Below are 13117 nucleotides of genomic sequence, written 5' to 3' on the forward strand. Positions count from 1 at the left end.
GACCATAAAGCCTATTGCTAAAGAGCCAAAGATACCTGAGATGACTTTAGAAGATCTCACCAAGGCCATTCAAGAAAGTCTTAGAGACAATTGTGCTCCACAAAATAATCATATGTATCTAAGAAGGGAGCAACAATGGTGCTCAGTTTGCTATGGTCCACATAGTACCAGTAAATGCCCCACGTTTAGAGTAAAATTTAATGGAAATTGTAATGCATGTTGGAGGTACGATAATCAAACCAAGGATTGCATAGTATTTAAATGCGCGATGGCCAATAGACCAACTTTAGCATGGACGGACACACCTCGAGTGCTTGCATTGATGCCGGCCCCACCTCTTGAACAACCGTCACAACACATGGTCCCTAGGGCCCAAAATGTTGTTCAAACAACACCATAACCACCTCCAGTGCTAGGACCGCAACCACCACATCCAAGAATCACTTCTGTGAATCAAGTGGGTTGTGAGCCATCTATTGCTTGTGTGGATTGCAAGGACGAATTAGACCCTAATATTGCCTATGGAATTGATGCACTTGAAGAAAGTCCACAATACTATATGGAGGACTATTAGGGACAAGTCGAACATGTCTATCAAGTAGCTACTCTTGTGGTGGCAAGAGGCCAAAATATCAATTTCACTGCCAGAGACCACCTCTTCAATGCTACGAGTGTGGGGGTCCACATTGTGTAGCTGAGTGCCCTATTAGACTACAAAAGAATGCCATGCTAATGTAAACCAATCAAGCAAGCACATCTACAATGTTGATACGCATGTGTAATCGATGTGGCATAGATCATTTGATTGCCCAATGTCCTAATAATCCAAATGCACCAAAGATCACACCATTGAATTTAATTGAGGTTATTGAGGAGCCAACACAAAGTACACATGTGGTACTAATAAATGTACTCACATGATTGATGCTCCAAAACCAAAAATATATTTTTAAAGAAAGAGACACAGCATCAATTGCCCCATCTAAGAAGAAGAAGAAAACATGAAGGAAGAGATCGCAAAAAGCAACGAAGTTAGACCCCACTTCAAAGACCAACATAGGGACTGGTGACAACCCCGTATATATGAACGACTTTGAAGAGGATTTTGATTTAGGTGAGACCATGGAGACTAAACGGCCACTAGGAAAGAAACAAACAAGAAAGATTGTCATGAGCCACAATGGCCAAGACCCAAGAAGAAGATAGGAACTTACCCAAACCCTACAAAGGAGATCGAGCGAGTCAAGCACTTAAGGAGTTTGATAGAAGAGACCCAAAGGGATCTAGAGCGAGCACACAGAGACCATAGACCACTAGCCATACCTAGTGTCATCCAAGAAGAAAGTGTCTTTGAGTCATTGGGAAGTGGGCGTACTCCCTTCTTGTTGGACAGAGGGATTACCTAGCCATATCAAAGAAATGGAGATCCCATCTTCCCCATGTCAAGGGACTGAAGCTCAAAAAGTGTCGTTAAATATTGTCAAATTGATGGATTTCATGGCTTCAGAAGTCAGAACCACCATCATGTCACCCTGAGTTATTCTTAGCTCTTTTAGCTTTCCTTAATGGAGAACTAAAAGTCGCGGGCTACCAGAGTAGAGGATTGGAGAAAGCTTTTTAGGGAGCTTTTTTCTAATTTTTACTTGCTGTAGCAAAAACAAAAAAAAAACTCCCTCGAATTGTCCCAACTGGAGAGAGCTTTAGAGGAGCTTTCTCTCTCTCTCTCTCTCTCTCTCTCTCTCTCCACACACACACACACACACATATATATCTATATATATGTATATATTTTTATTTATTTATATGTATATCTATATATATTATTTTATATATGTGTGTGTGTGTGTGTGTGTGCATACTTCCCTCCCCCTCTCCCTCTCTCTCTCTCTCTCTCTCTCTCTCTCTCTCCACCATGCTCTCAAGTGAGTGCTAGAGCATGGTGGGGGGAGAGGGAGAGACGGGGAGGGGGGGGGGGGGGGGGGAGAGGAGGGAGAGGGTTGAGGAAGAGAGAGGGAGGGAGAGGGTTGAGAGAGAGAGAGAGGGGGAGGGAAATATTATGTATATATATATATATATATATATTCACACACACGCACACACATATATACTATGCGTGTGTGAATATATATATATATATATATTCACACACACACACACACACACACATATGAGAGAGGGGGTGATAGATAGACGGGGGAGAGAGAGGGGGGGGGGGGCAATAGATAGACAAGGGGAGGGGAGGAGAGAGAGAGAGAGAGAGAGAGAGAGAGAGAGGAGGGAGAAAGCTCTCTCCATTTGGGACACGTGGAGGGAGCTTTTCGAGGAAGCTTTTTGAGGGAGCTTTTTTTTATTTTTGCTTTTGCAAGTAAAAATCCAAAAAAAGCTTCCTCAAAAAGCTTTCTCCATCCCCATCCCTGGGCTGTTACCATATACATGTGGTAGTGATGTGTGTGAACACACTAGGACCGCTGGGGCATTTTTTCTCTCTGTAGGAGTTTTTTTCCTCGAGCATTGTACATACGCCCATCACTCTAGGGCTATCTATCTTTCCATTGCACACTAAGTACCACACTCTCTATCGTGTGCCTTGAGCTTCCTTCGTCTTCTCCAAGCTGTGTGCGTTTCTCTGCAACCCTAATTCCAACAATTGGTATCAGAGCAGGTTACGTCCTCTCGGTCTTAGTCAGTAGCTGCTCCAGCACACGCCTACTCACTTTCTCTGATTTTAGTGAGCTTTGGCGAGCATTCGCAGGTCAACAACTATTTCGGGGAGACTCGTAGAGCTCAGTCTGCTCAGATTTTTGATTCGGGCTCATTTCGGCCTCCATTTGCACTACAAGCAATATTGCATATGCTATTTTGTCATTTTGTGCAGAGTTTCTATCAGTGTTGTCTTCTGCATAACAGGTGCCTTACAGTCTTCTACGGTTTGTGCTATATAGCACGTGTTGTTCCCGCTCTGTTTCTCCTATTTTCGAGCAATTTTCACATCGGGTGCAGCATTTACCATGGCTGACAACAACACGGATGTCTTCAAGATGTTTACTGCTGAGGACAGGTTGGATGGGGACAATTACCCTATGTGGGCTTATATGATGCAACACGTTCTTGTGTCAAAGGGCACCTGGAATATTGTGCAGGGCATTGATGTACATCCTGGTTCTGAGGATGTAGGCGATCTTGAGGATGTTGCAGGTTTTGCTGCAAGGATTGCTGATATTAGAGTTGTTTGCCTACGGTAGAACAAGCTCGTTGGGATGTAAAGGATGTGCAGACTCATGCATTGATTGTGTTGTCTGTGAAACGCACCATTGTACCTCACATCCGTTCAACAAAAATTGCAAAACAGGCTTGAAATATTTTGGCTGATCTTTATGCAAGCCGCAATGAGGCTAAAATTGCTTTGCTACGTAAAGAGCTGGAGTCGAAGATTATGCATGAGGAAGATGATATGGACACTTTCCTTGCTAGTGTCAAGGATATCAATGAGCAACTTATTTCTTCAGGTGAAGTCATTTTAGACAGTTCCCTTGTGCAGACTATTCTTGATGCCTTACCAGATTCTTACCAGACTTTTGCTAATACTTGGAGACTTATGACCCAAGGAAATCCAGAAGTTGTCAAGTTTGATGCATTATGCACACTACTGTTCCAAGAGTCACTTTCCAGAAAAAATAGGACTAGACAGCGTGCAGTTGAACAGGCTTTTATTGCTTCTCAAAGAAAGGGTGGTAACAGCAATTCAACCACTTCTTATGGTTCTGCTGTGAGTGGAAAAACTTCTGTTCCTAATGCTTCTGCTGAGAGCACTTCGTCTGGCAATTCTGGTGATAAGGGCAAAAAGAAGATGCGTTGCCATTATTGTAAAGCTAATGATCACTTGATCAAGCAGTGTCCTAAGTTGAAGGCCAAAGAGGCTAAGAAGAAAGAGGGTGGTTCCACTACAAATGCAACCATTGTTGAGTCTTTTGTGAAAGGAGACTGTGATGCTGATGTCGATGCAGAATGGGCTTTTAGCGCAGAGTGCACTTACAATCCTGCTGCCCATGATGCATGCTTGTCAGTTGCTGCAGATTCACATGTGTGGTATTTTGAAAGTGGTGCTACAAAGCACATTACCTCACATTGTGAATTGTTCACCTCTCTCGAGTCTGTCCCTCATGGGAATTCTGTCACTTGTGCCAACAATGCCTCTTATCCAGTTCAGGGAGTTGGAAAGATTGTGCTTACTGCTGCTAATAGCAGTTCTTTCACACTTGTTGATGCACTTTATGTACCTGGGATCAAGAAGAATCTTTTGTCTGTATTTGCACTTGCTAGACTTGGACTTGTAGTCAAATTTGTGGATGACAGATGTACAATTCATGATCACAGTTTTGGTGATGAAATCGTTGCATTTGGGCTTTCGTGCCGTGGGATGTATAAGCTCACTTTGTATGACAAGTGTGGACAAAATTTTGCAAATGTAGTTGCAGATTCAAGGGCTATTTTAGATGCAAAACTTTGGCATGTATGTTTTGGTCATTTGAATTTTGCTAGTTTGCTGCATTTACAGAAATCTGATATGGTTGCTTCTTTGCCGCCTCTTGAAGCACCTGTCAAACATGTTTGTGAAGGCTGTATTTTGGGTAAGATGCAACGTTCTAAGTTTCCAAAGGATGGTTCAGTTCGGGCCACATGCAGGTTGCACCTTGTGCATAGTGATGTTTGTGGGCCCATGCAAACTCCGTCCTTGGGCAATTACCTTTACTTCGTGACTTTCATTGATGATTACTCCAGGCATACATGGGTATTTTCGCTTAAAGCGAAGTCCGAAGTTTTTATGTGCTTCAAACAATTTCTGGCTATGGCTGAAAATGTCTCAAAATGTACTATGGGCACCCTCCATTCCGATCGAGGGGGGGAGTACATGTCTCATGAATTCAATGCATTTCTGGCTAGTCTTGGGATAAAACACCAATGTGCCTTATATACCTGAGCAAAATGGTGTTGTTGAGAGGAAAAATAGGTCACTTATGGAAATGACACGATGTATGGTCAAAAGTCAAGCTTTGCCGCATTCTTTTTGGCTTGAGGCCATCATGTGTGCCACTTATGTACTAAATAGGTGTCCTACGAAAGCTTTGTAGTCTATTACACCATATGAAGCATGGCATGATAGAAAGCCTTCTATTGAGCACATGCGTGTTTTTGGCTGTTTGGCATATGCTTTGGTGCCACAAACACAACGCATAAAATTGGACGATAAGGATGTCAAATGTATTTTTGTTGGTTATAGTGCTGAAAGCAAAGGTTACAGGTTGTATCATCCGCAAACAAAACGTATTCTGGTTTCATGGGATGTAGTGTTTGTGGAAGATTCTGTTCAGCCCTTGCTGTCATGTACTAGAGACAATAATGTAAGCTCTCATGACATTTATGACACTTTGTTGCCTCTTTTCAGTGGTGGAAATACGAATGTAAGTTTCAATGAGGCAAATGTACAACCTATGGGGGTTTCTGAAAATGTTACAGGTCAGCCTATTACTAATGCAGATGGACATGATGTACTTGATGAGGAAAGGGCTAAAAATGAGCAGGCTAGAGGTATGCCAAAATGGCTGGTGCACACTTTGTGTGACAGTAAATTGGATGCACCTTTGTCTAGTCGTACTCGTTCAGGCTCTCGCCATGCATCTTATGCATCAGATTGTTATGCTTTGGCTGTGTCTAGCTTACATGATGTTGAGGAGCCTCTATCTTTTGATGAAGCACAGAATTCACAAAATTGGATGGCTACCATGCAATCGGAATATGATGTACTTATAGAAAACGACACATGGACTTTATGTGATTTGCCTCATGGCAAAAAGGCCATTGGTATGAAGTGGGTTTACAAGTTGAAAGGCAAGCCGGATGGTGAGATCGATCTCCATAAGGCTCGACTTGTTGCAAAGGGGTATGCACAACAAAAAGGCATAGATTATGAAGAGCTTTTGCTCCCACTTGTCGTATGACTACTGTGCGTTTTCTATGTGCATTGGTGTTGGACGGGTACGCCGCGACGGACGTCAGCACAGCGAGAACTCACCTAACAAGTAATGTCAGCTAAGGACGAAGCTCGACCTGCAGGCGCGTGGAAGCAAGCATAAGGTGTCAACCTACACTCGACCGACTCTTAACTAATTCCTATAGAGGTCTCTACCAATTGTCTAAGTCACAACCTTCAAGAGTACAAAAGAGGAAACTTCCTACAACGCTTGTTAGAGCCGAACACCCATCAAACACTTTAGAAACACCATAGAACTTGAAGGAGACCCTACTAATACATGTAGGCCGCTCTCCCTAAGGTCTATGAACCAAAATCACGACCCAAAACACCCGGTGCAGAAACACGTAGGATGCCTGGCCGAAATCTACAGGTCTTCGTTTCCGAAATCTGAAGTGCCTAATGTGTAGTTATACTCAATGTGAATGCATGGATATGCTGCAATGCGAAATCAAATAGCGTATGCTCACCCAAACAACCGATGAAGCTTGTAGAAGGAGCTCTGAAAGCCGGACCGGACGCGCCCAATGTTGGTATCGGCGCGTAGCTCTAGTCGGGGGCAACACGCTGCACTTCTCCGCACTCGATTCCGACCACCGTAGCACACGTAGTGTCAAGACGAAGCTCACTCTCACTCTCTCTCTCTCTCTCTCTCTCGTACACAGTACGCTCACTCACAGACTTCAAACTTCTTTTTAAAAATGACAAAAGGTTCTTCATTAAGGTCAAAAAGTGGTATATATACCTTACAACTTCTCAAACCCTAAAGTTCCAAAATCAACCATCTATTTAATCTAACTATCAAAACTGGAATACAATCTGGAAACTTCTGTAAGTCCCAATATTTACAAGGTGAAAAATCGGGTTTTCCTCAATGAATGAATAATTACAAAAATAATAGTCCGCCGAGTAGTTAGATGCCGTGGGGTGTGTCCAGCTTCTAACATCCCCCCCCTCCTCGTTCATGTCGTCCCCGACATGGCCTTGATCCGGTGCTTCATCTTATGGTCTCCCACATCTTTAGCAGTGATTCGTGCCTTGCATGTAGATTTAGCATTGTTGGGCCAAAGATATCTGTATGCATGGTGAAGAACCCCGTGTAGAATGCTTCTTCAAAATCCTGGAGGTGATAGGATGGTAGAAACATAATTCTTTGATACAATGCATGTATCACCTCCTTGGAAGGCTGACCTGACAGATCATAAGCACATTTGTATGTATCGTGGAAGAAGAATATGCTGTCGGTCACCTGGCCTGGCTTGAAGGTCTCGAACACTGCCATGATGGTTCTGCAGATTTTTCTCATCATAATGCATGTAAGCTCAGGTGAGCCAGTGAACAACTTTATGGTGCCCGTTAGGGTTTTCACCATGTATTGTACACTTATTCTCTCACCTGCCTTTACGCCCGGCAGCTTTGGGTAGTTCAACCAAGTGGGTTGGCTTCTTTGCAAGATTTCTTGTGCCTTCCACGTCCTAACCCTTGGTAGAGGACAGAAGCTGAGGTTGTCTCTGATGTGTTTAGGTGCCTCTACCAAGTGTATTAGGTATTGTGGGTACTTGGTAAGCCAAGCCTTCCTCCACTTTGGCTGAGAATCCACTATGAGCTTTACTCCTTCTGGCCTCGAGGTGTCTGCATTGTAGAGAGGTTTCGTTGGCTCTTCTCTTATTCGCTTGTTTATTGTTGCTGCCTCATATTTCAGCAATGGATACGGGAGAGAGGGTTGAAGCCACTCGCGCCTGAGATTGCTGGCGGCGATCTTCTGAATGGTCATAGATTTGAAGACCCTCTGCTCCCATTCCAAGGCTTCCTTTGTGCTTTCTCTGAGATCTGCTTCTATTGCCTTGCGCAGTTTTTCCTCCTCTTCTTGTGTTAGATCCTATGGCTCTTGAGAGGATCGTGCTATGCTTTCCTCTGGCATGGGTGTGTCCACAGGATCTGCCACATTGTCGAGGTCGATGCCCTCATTGGCAGCTGGCCCTGAGCTTTTTGCTTGTGCTTGTTGCCTGCCTTTCAACTCCTCAATTTGCTTGAGGAGTGTCTGCTTTTCCGCTTCGGCTTCTCCGCCCATAGTCACGAGGAGGTCATTAAGTTCAGCGTTTACTCTTTCTGCCTCCTCGAGCTTTATCTTTATGCTCTCCATTTCTTCTTGTAGGGATTTTTGGCTGTCCTCCATTCTTGTTTGCATTGCGATAGAACCTTCAGCCATCATCAGCCTCTGCTTCTTCTCGAGAGTCAGCTCCTTCTAAAGTTCCTGCATTTGCTCTTCATATATTTGACTCTCGAAAATGATTTGAGTCAAGCTCGTAGCTCTAACTCTAGCAGGTGATGCCCGCAGCCTCTGGATGGTTTGATCTTTGACTTTTAATTGGTCCTTGAGCTCAAGGACTTCATCCAGGCTTGCTTCTTGTTCTATCTCTGCCTTTTCCTTGGCATTCCTCATGGCCTCTACTTGTTTTGTTTCTTCTGCCAGCTAGAGTGTCAGATTATCCCATTCTTTTTCAGCATCTTGCAATGACTTGCTGAGCTGCAGACACTCTTCTTCAGCTGCTTGTATTCTTTTTGTTGCTGCCTCATTTGCTTCTTCCTTTGCTTTGCAGTTTTGTAGAGCCGTTGCCAAGTTGGCCTGGAGGTCAGCTTCTCTCTCTTTTAGCCCTTGGCTTTGTACCTGCAGAGAACCCCTTTCCATCTTGGTCTTTTCTTCGGTGGCCTTTAGAGTTATCATTTCTTCGTCTGATGCCATAGATCGTGCTCGTATTTCAGCTAGCATGGTCATCACCACGTCCCAGTCATTAGAGGGCGGGTGCAGGTCTACTGTGTCGGTAGCAATCTCTTTTAGCTCCACTAGCCGGATGCCTGGCATCTGTTCCTTATGCCCTGTCCTCGCCAAGTCGAATGTGACTGTGGCGGCTTCTTCCCTTGTATAGCCTGCAGCTAGCAGGTCCAAAAATGCATAATAGGCCTCATCTAGTCCTTTTTGTTCAGACTCAGGCTTGGCCTCTTCCTTTGGCTCAGGTTTTTGTCTTTGCTCTTGCTCCTCAGCTTGGTTTTCTTCTTGTTTGTCCTCAGCCTCTTTATCTTCTGGTGGAGGGCTGCTAGGCGGTGGTGATGGCTGAGGGCTGGGTTTAGGGCTTTCTGGTAAAGCTGTGGGTTTGCCTTTTAAGTCCCTTTCTGATTTTGTTTTCCTTTCCCTTTCTTGGCTTTCTTGCTCATCTAGCAATGTCTGTCTTATCTGCTCCACTTCCTCCTCGGTGAAAGGGACATGGGGAATGTTTTCCGCTGCAGCATCAAGAATCTCGAAATTCTTGATGTAATCTTCAAAGCGGTCCCTCTGCACTCTTCTGGATGATCCAGACATAGACTCGAGAGATGGCTTCCAGAGTTCGTTCAAATCACCCTTGAGGGCTCTTTCTGCTCGGAAACTCTCCATCAGCCTCTCGAGTCTTGCCGCTTTTTGTGACCTTGTCTTTTTGGCCGGCACTTGAGCAGACTCCTTTTTTCCTTTCTTTTGCTCAGGTTGCTCCTCTACAACTGGCTCTAGCCGTCTCTTCAACCTCGTAGCCACCCTTGGTGCTCTTTGTGGCTCATCTTCCTTGTCTTCTTTTACCCTTAGCCAATCATTCTGAGATGGGGGATTAGGCCACGTTCCTTTAGCGTGTAGTGTTGCATAAACCACCTTGGTTATCATTTCTCCTGGCGCTATGTAGGTTGGCTTTTTGTTGCCCATTTTTACCAAGCTGTCATGTATGTAAGCCGCATAGTTGATTATCTTTGGGGTGCCTTTTGTCATTGCCCAAGTAAACGTTGTGACAATTGCACCTGGCGGCATCCTATACTTCTGTGGCCTCTTTGTGCACATGTGGAAGTACTGGTTGTACAATTGGCTCATGATTGCCACCTTTGGGTTGGCAATGTCTTCAACGGTGTAATTTGCATTTTTCTCTTTGTACACCTTGACTTCATCCCTTCTTTTTGTCACACCGTCTCCCTGATTGGAGAGATCAAGTGCATGGGCTACAACCCGCTCCGTGAAGATGATCTCTGTATCGGGTCTGCCTTGCAAATCTGTCACCTTGGCCACTCCATCCTCTTTGATGCTGGTTACAAACTCCCATACTCTTTTGACGTCCACCCCTGTTGGTATTGCTTCGAAATAGTTATGGAGGTCAAATTTCTCCAAGTAGCCGGCCATTTTGCTTTGTACAAATTCATTGAGCTCTCTTGGCAGCATTGGTAGCTCTATTACATTGCCTTCATTGTCTTTGAACACTCCCTGGTAGATCTTTAGGTCGTTTGACTCTAACAGATCTTCCTGTATCCAGGTGCTTGTGGGCTTTAGTGTTCCCTCCAGAATGACAAAAGGTTCCACCTCATCCAAATAATCTTTGATTGTCATTCTTTTCTTCTTTGCCGGTGACTCGAGGCTGCCATAGATCTTGTTGCACTCAGTAATCCAAAGTTAGCGTTTTTTCCATATTAGCTGCGAACTGAGTTTTACTTATCCAAATGACTTGAAAATTGGAATTATAGCTTAAAAGGAACTTGTGAAGCTGTGCATGTGCTCACAGTGCAAATCTGGCCAAAAATTTCCATCTAGACATCCTACGCGTAGGATGTCTTTTTCTTCAAACTTGGTTCATACTTGACATGCAGGTAGTGTAAGGCTCATGGAGCATGGCTATAGGCTTGGATTTGAATTTGATATCAAAAAGTGGATTTTTGGGCTGATTCCGGCTTTAGGTCACAATTTAGGTAGAATGTCCATCATAGGTAGCAATTGATGTCCAAATGGGTTGAAAATTGGTATATGGGCTCATTGCACCATGGTATTGGCTCCTATGATGTCATTCCTTGCACAGAAGGCTAAATTTATGCTGAAGACATCCTACGCGTAGGATGTCTTTTTCATCAGAATTGCATGAAACTTGTTCTGTGGGTTGTCCTTGGCCTATGGAACATGGCCATGTTCTTGGATTTGAATTTGGATAAGATTTGATGCTTGTAGGGCTCTGTGAGGTGTTTTTGGGCTCAAAAAGTGTATCTTGAAGGTGTTGGGGGTCAAAAGTGATTAGAATGGCTTCAAACTTGACATATGGGCTCTTGATGATGAGGTAATTAGATCTGAAATGACAAAACATCCCTTCCATGCCAAAAAGGTCCATTAGACATCCTACGCGTAGGATGTCTTTTTCATCATTTTGACTCCCTGACCACACAGATTGTTTGCTGATGTGTATGTGAATGTGTTGTGCAAGTTTCATGAGATTTGGACAAGATTTGGTAGGTCAATGGCCCATTATTGCCTCTATGCTCTAACTTTGCGTTTTTCCATGCATATGAGGTCAAATCTGGTCCAAATGTGATGAAACTTGGTGTATGGCTTGTAAATGTCATTCAGAACATGTACATGACAAAAAATTGATGAGGTTTGTGCCAAAAAGTGCCCCGCATAGGATGTCTCCTGGTGATTTTTTTAGTGCTAGTGCTCCCAGTGCTTGCCCTTTGCCCCCCTAAGTCCCTTTTGAGCCTAATTTCAACAAAAAAGTCAAATGGATAGAGTTTAACTCCCTGTGTGGGCTTCAGAGCCTCCGAGCCGTTTTCTGACTTTTGGAGTGCTTTTTGGCGATGAAATTTCTCAATGTTGGTCTCCATAGCTTCCCAATCCCTTGGGGATCCTTGCCGTATGGTTTTTGTCGACTTTGGCTTCACTGGAGCTCCATTTGGCAATTTGTCGCTCTAGAAGCACCCGTGGTTGTGTTTACATATCTTTGATGATTTGTGGTGGTCTACCACCATAGGACTTGGTTGTTGATGGTCTAGGAAAGCCGCTCGTGAAGTTTGGTGGCAAACGGACTTGCGGTTTGGTCGCAAGGCATTTTGACGCTTTGTGTGTCTGATGCCGTTTCTGAGGTTTAGTGCCGCTTCGGGTCATTTTTTGGTCATGCGGGTCATATGGACTTGTCGAGCATGTCGAGATGCTCCTACCCATAAATTTTGGTAGCATTTGGTCGCCGTTTCGCCGATTTTCCATTTGGTGGCCTCTTGCGGGTTTCTGGGACTTAGGTTTTTTCCGATGGTTTCCCACTGCCTTTGGCTATCCAGGACTGGTCAACTAGACTAGGGTAAGCTGCCGATGAAGTCTTGTTGCTTTCGGGTTAGCCGTTAGGCCGCTGTCTCTACTTGCAGGTCTCTACCGCTCGCTTTGTGTGTGACCTCTACGCTAGTTTTCGCGACATAATGACAAACATGAGCGAAAAGCTCAACCTCTCATGTCTAGAGCTGGTCGGGTAGACGTACGTGTCGTAGAAGCTGCTGGAAGGTCGATCCGCTCTAGGTGGCAGAAGCTCTCTCCACAAAGTCAATAGTGAGAATGAGCTAAAAATGGGGTGAAAATTTCTTATAATGGAGGTCCCCGAACCACTTTTCATGAAATTTGACATGTGCTCCTATCTTCCCGCGAGATGCGGTTTAGGCTCAAAAATTTCTTGATTTGGACTCCATTTGCTTTGTTTACCAGAAATTTGTCATTTTGGTCAAAACCTGGCCAAAACACGCTTTCCACTCCAGTCTCATAATTGCACCCCCACTGTACCATAGGTTGTCCTTTAGTCACTGGTCATCCCCATATTTTTTGTTTTTCATTACGACTGTTTTTCACCTGCTTTTTGTATTTTTGAAAATTTTCCGCCGAAAATTAGCAAAATTAAAAGGAAAATAGCAAATAAAACCCAGAAAACCCCCAAAAATCATAATAGATCACAAATATCACCTCAACACATTATATACACTCATATGCAATTTTTTATGGCCGGATTTCTCTGTTTTACCAATATTTTGCTTGAAAAATGGCTATATACACACACCTAGGGGCTTGATTTGGCGTTTGGCCCCCAATACCTGTAGCTTCATGCTGTATAAGGGCATATATACTTGGTTACTCTAAAAAATTTTGCAATCAAACAACAACCCTTAAAATAGTCGAAAATCATGCCCCTTTTTTGCTGTTTCGGTCATTGGTTCAACATTTGAGAATGCCTCTAGCATGCCTCCCCCCCTCCTAGTCGAAGTCATCCCGGACGACAAGGTTTC

Source organism: Adiantum capillus-veneris, chromosome 9, assembly GCF_014529385.1.
Source record: "Adiantum capillus-veneris isolate H3 chromosome 9, ASM1452938v2, whole genome shotgun sequence".
In the NCBI taxonomy this organism is placed as follows: domain Eukaryota; kingdom Viridiplantae; phylum Streptophyta; class Polypodiopsida; order Polypodiales; family Pteridaceae; genus Adiantum; species Adiantum capillus-veneris.